The sequence below is a fragment of the Eriocheir sinensis genome, unplaced genomic scaffold (assembly GCF_024679095.1).
Source record: "Eriocheir sinensis breed Jianghai 21 unplaced genomic scaffold, ASM2467909v1 Scaffold522, whole genome shotgun sequence".
Taxonomy (NCBI): Eukaryota; Metazoa; Arthropoda; class Malacostraca; order Decapoda; family Varunidae; genus Eriocheir; species Eriocheir sinensis.
The window spans coordinates 257200-263199 of NW_026111857.1; positions in this window are offsets into that span (position 1 = coordinate 257200).

The window sequence follows — 6000 nt, forward strand, 5'->3', positions numbered from 1 at the left end:
ACCACCACTACAGAACCCACCACCACCACTACAGAACCCACCACCACCACCACTACAGAACCCACCACCACCACTACAGAACCCACCACCACCACCACCACCACAGCAACAACCACCACTACAGAACCCACCACCACCACCACAGAACCCACCACCACCACTACAGAACCCACCACCACCACTACAGAACCCACCACCACCACAGCAACAACAACCACCACTACAGAACCCACCACCACCACTACAAAACCCACCACCAGCACCACCACCACAGCAACAACCACCACTACAAAACCCACCACCACCACCCCCACAGCAACAACCACCACTACTAAACCGACCACCACCACCACCACTAAAAGACCCACCACCACCACCACCACCACTAAAAAACCCACCACCACCACCCCCAGAGCAAAAACCACCACTAAAAAAACCACCACCACCACTAAAAAACCCACCACCACTAAAAAACCCACCACCACTAAAAAACCCACCACCACCACCACTAAAAAACCCACCACCACCACCACTAAAAAACCCACAACCACTAAAAAACCCACCACCACCACCACTAAAAAACCCACAACCACTAAAAAACCCACCACCACCACCACCCCCAGAGCAAAAACCACCACTACTAAACCGACCACCACCACCACTAAAAAACCTACCACCACCACTAAAAAAGCCACCACCACCCCCAGAGCAAAAGCCACCACTACTAAACCGACCACCACCACCACCACCACCAGGCCTAAACCACCAAGATGTTTAATTCAGGCTTTCAACGGAGTGTTCTACTGGTCCTCCCCAGGATTCGGGATCACCAAGTACCCGAATAACTTTAACTGCGCCGTGCGAGGAGTTTCGGTATGTGCCTTACTTTTCTGGCCGTGGTGGGTGAGGTTAGTAATGGCTCATTCCAGCGTCACAAAGCGCCCATGATATTACGAGACATGATATTTTATACCAGAGGAGAAGAAAACCGAGTTAGTGCACTGCCTAAGATCATTGTTCTGTCTGCCATTCCTATTCGCTTGCGTTTCCATGTTATTGTTCAAATCAAGAATTACTGTTATAAAACGCCTTGACGCTGAGTATATCTAAGTAGTCAGGGCATACACTATATATCTCTCGCATTTCCTGGAAGCTGAGAAGATGGCGCCACTATAAACACTTGCCTGCGCCATGACGGGCTGGGGTTGACTACAATCCAGGCCCCTCAAGAGAGCCTACCGGCGCTATAGGCGTACACGTAAAAAAGAAAAAAAAAGACTTCCAAGTAAGAAAGTGCATTTTACACACACACACACACACACACACACACACACACACACACACACACACACACACACACACACACACACACACACACAATCAAGAGGAAGGTATCAGGACACCTCTTCTCACGTAATTGACTGCTCTTTCGGCCACCTCCTCGGACTCTTTACTGGATCAGCGAGTAGTGGGCTATTTTTCTTTTTATTGTTTCCTTTTTTGTGTGCCCTTGTGCTGTCTCCTTTGCTGTAAACACACACACACACACACACACACACACACACACACACACACACACACACACACACACACACACACACACACAGAGCTATAGTTATATATCCTCGAAACACGCCACTAACAATCTGACTCGGGCAGTATCACAGTGTCCACGATAATAATTCCACTCGACGTAGTAGTGGAGTGATAAAAGGTGCTCCCAAGAGTTCAGGGTTTATGAAATTAATAAACTGCTCCGTTATTTTTGTAGCAAACCCGCATACAGGCAAACAAGTCAGGGCTTATAGAAGTGTTCCTTTGCTTCTTCAGACGAGATCCATGTTGACGCTGAAACTGGAAACGTTCACGCTGCAGGGAGAGGTGAGAAGATGTGTGGACGGCGTCAAGTTAACATTCTTGTACAATCGAACGACAACGTGAGTAGCGTGTGTGGTTTGTTGCCTGAGTGACTAAAGGTGTCAGTGTGCATGCTTCAGGCATAGAGTAACAGGTGATGCCTTATACAGCGGAAAAGTTGGAAAGTTTCGTTTAGTCGGCGCAACATCTGTGGTCATATGCCGGAGAGAGACAGGAGGGGGAAGGAATTATAGGAGAAGGCAACATCTGTGGTCATATGCCGGAGAGAGACAGGAGGGGGAAGGATTATAGGAGAAGGGAACAGACCCCAGGAGACGGGACACAACCCCCGATTAATATCTGGTATCCATTCACTGCTGGGTGGACAGGGGTGTAGGATATCGGAAAAACCGCCCCAATTTTTCCACTCCGCCCGGGAATCGAACCCGGGCTCTCTCGATTGTGAGCCGAGTGTGCTAACCACTGCACCACGAAGCTCCCCCCTTATACAGCGGCAGGTAAGGGTAGGTGTCAAGGGATGGTCCGCTTGTTTAATGGGTAGTCGTTGCATTAGTGTTAATGACTGAGGTGGGTGGAATGGTTGGGCGTTTTGTCCCTAAACACGGAGAGTTATGGTGTTATGGCGAGGTTTATAAATGGATGAAGGGCTTTAATAAGGGGGATATTCATAAGGTTTTGTTGGTAAGAGAACCGGGTAGGACACGAAGTAATGGGTTTAAACTGGATAAATTCAGATTTAACAGGGACATAGGCAAAAATTGGTTTACTAACAGGGTGGTGTATGAGTGGAATAGGCTTAGCAGTCATGTGGTGAGTGCCAATACAATTGTCACATTCAAAAATAGATTAGATAAATTCATGGACAGCGATATTAGGTGGGGTTAGATACACGGGAGCTTAGGTTCAAAGGAGCTGCCTCGTACAGGCCTACCGGCTCTTGCAGACTCCTACGTTCTTATGTTCTTATATTAAGGAGGAAGAGCGGAGTGGGTTTCCATACTTAATTCACATGTTTGGTTGGCAACGAGAGATGGGAACGATGCCCAACGTTACCAGATTACCGTACGCATAACATTGTATTTTCCTGTTTCTGGGATGGGTTTCATCATATTGGTCTCCCAGGCGTGGTGACGTCACGCGCAGTTGGGAGAATTCCTTGGGCGTGTTTCATCACCGCGCCACAAGCACTTCCAAGTAGGATTGGGGGCGGTCTTGGGAGAAACCAGCGTTGCCAATCTTTCGCGTCGCTTTGACGTCTAATATGTCTTCAATTAACCTAAATAACACTTCTTATGTATAGTTATGGAATTATAAATATAAGCAATTGATATTTAGTTGAAATACAGCGATAGTATCTTCATTGTAAGGAATATGTGCACGTATTTTTGTTCCGTCTGCATCTTCAACGGCACCACGGTGTAAACAAACCTTTAGTGAGTCGTGAGTAGACCCTGGCCACCTCGCCACCATGGCCCGCAGCTTGTACTGTGCATCAAATAACACTTGCACATTGATGCCGTGGTAGTACTTGCGGTTGACGTACACTTCTTCGTGCTCATGTGGGGCCACTATTCTTACGTGGGTGCCATCAACAGCACCCACCACACCGAGAAAACCAGCAATTTCGGCAAACTCCGCCTTCATTCTCTGCTGCGCCCCCCGGTTTAAAGGGAAGCCCATGAACCGCCTCATATCCTCTTGTGTCACGAGAGCATCCACGGTCTGGGTGATGATTCTGCTGACTCTGGCCCGGGAAACTCCAAAGTCATCTGCGCTGCACTGCTGCATTCTCCCGGTGGCGAGGTATCGCAGAGTCAACGCCACTTTCAGCTCCGCTGTGGCCGCACGGCTCCTCTCAGTCCTGTTGCCAGTCACGTGTCGCACCAAGTCAGTGACGAACAACAGGCCACGATCCACCCTGTACCTCTTCTTGAACTCGGTGTCATCGTACTCGTTAAAGATGTCCCTTCACTCGTTTCCTGACCCTCCTAGGCTAAGGTCACGACCCCCGCTCGCTCCGGCTAGAGTGTTAACCGTGATACAGTGATTCAGTGTTGACCGTGATCCCTTGATTTAGTGTTAACCGTGATACAGTGATTCAGTGTTAACCGCTATTCCGTGTTTCAGTGTTAACCGTGATTTAGTGATTCAGTGTTGACCGCTATTCCGTGTTTCAGTGTTAACCGTGATTCAGTGATTTAGTGTTAACCGCTATTCCGTGTTTCAGTGTTAACCGTGATTCAGTGATTTAGTGTCAACCGCTATTCCGTGTTTCAGTGTTAACCGTGATTCAGTGATTTAGTGTTAACCGCTATTCCATGTTTCAGTGTTAACCGTGATTCAGTGATTTAGTGTTAACCGCTATTCCGTGTTTCAGTGTTAACCGTGATTCAGTGATTCAGTGTTAACCGCTATTCCGTGTTTCAGTGTTAACCGTGATCCAGTGATTCAGTGTTAATCGCTATTCCGTGTTTCAGTGTTAACCGTGATTCAGTGATTCAGTGTTAACCGCTATTCCGTGTTTCAGTGTTGACCGTGATTCAGTGATTCAGTGTTAACCGCTATTCCGTGTTTCAGTGTTAACCGTGATTCAGTGATTCAGTGTTAACCGCTATTCCGTGTTTCAGTGTTAACCGTGATTCAGTGATTTAGTGTTAACCGTGATTCCTTGATTTAGTGTTAACCGCTATTCCGTGAGTCAGTGTTAATCGCGACTCTGTGATTCGGTGTTAACCGCGATACCGTGATTCAGTGTTAACCGTGATTCCGTAATTCAGTGCTCATCGTGATTCCTCAATTTACTGTTAACCGCGATTCCGTGAATTAGTGTTCACCAAGTGTGTTGTGCAATCTTTATACGCCATCGAGGACTTTAACTGTAGTTGATATTACTTGAAGAGGTTGGACATCGCTCATCGGTAACTTCATCGTCGCTTCACTGCCTAGCAGACATCAACGCCGCTGTGGAACGCTAAGTGTCATAATTCTACTGCTTCCCGTACCTGTCACAGGGTAACAAAGTAAAGTATTTCAACAACAGCACACACATTGTTTAAACATAAACCCGAGTGATACATTTACACACTTATTATAGCGAGTATTTTATTTATTTTATTACTATAGTAAACGGTCAGATCACAACTCACTGTATTTTCTTGTTCATTACCAATCGTTCCTGAACCCCGCCCTATTTATTTCCAGGGTATAATTACTCCGGTACCGCCTGTTAAGTCTGAAATTTTCCGGGATTAGTGAGGTCGGCTAATCTTTTCACCGGCACTCCCTCACCAAGACAGTCAGGTGTTCACACACTAAGACCCAGGTGTTCACACAGCCGCCCATATCCCACAGCCACCGAGGGCTTAACGAAGGAAACCACCCGGCACTCCTTAAATAATCCTAATCAACACAGGTATTTCTAATTCTATTTTAATCACCTTCCCTTCTCCTCCTCCTCCGCCCAAACCCATATTTCCTCCTCCGCCTCCTCCTTTAACCATTTCCTCCTCCTCTAACTATTTCCTCCTCCTCCTCCTCCTTTGTGCTCCTTTGTGTTCCTTTAACTAAACAAGCCTCTACCGTCCAACTAATTACCCCCGCGGGACTCGACCCGACCCCTACCTAACTCCTTCCAGGTGTTCAGTTGAGCTCCTTCCTGGTATTCAGCAAGCCACCCACGCGGTTTCTAAATATATCATAACTAAAGTTTCTTGCTACAGAAAAAAGAAAAGAAAAAAGGAATTGTAACCATGCCCAAATATTTCACTTGCGGTAATTGTTCGCAGAAATTTGCCACGATCCACTTTCAACTCAGCGAGTCTAAATGTAAATATTGTGTCTTGGACTCGCGTATCCAAGCACTTAGCTCGATTAACGATGAGTTGAAACGCTCAAACGTTCTGATATGGGAAGTTGTGACGTCATTCCCCGCCCTTCCTACTCCAGCTTCCTCCACCTCAACCTCAAACTCATATTCTGACGTTCTGACCCAATTACATACCTCCTCCTCCTCCTCTGCCTCGCCTGAACCCGCCTCCATCCTTACTATTCCTTCCGCCCCATCCACCTCCCTTGCTACCTCATCCACTCCCACTCCCTCTTCTCCCTCCACTACCCTTGACT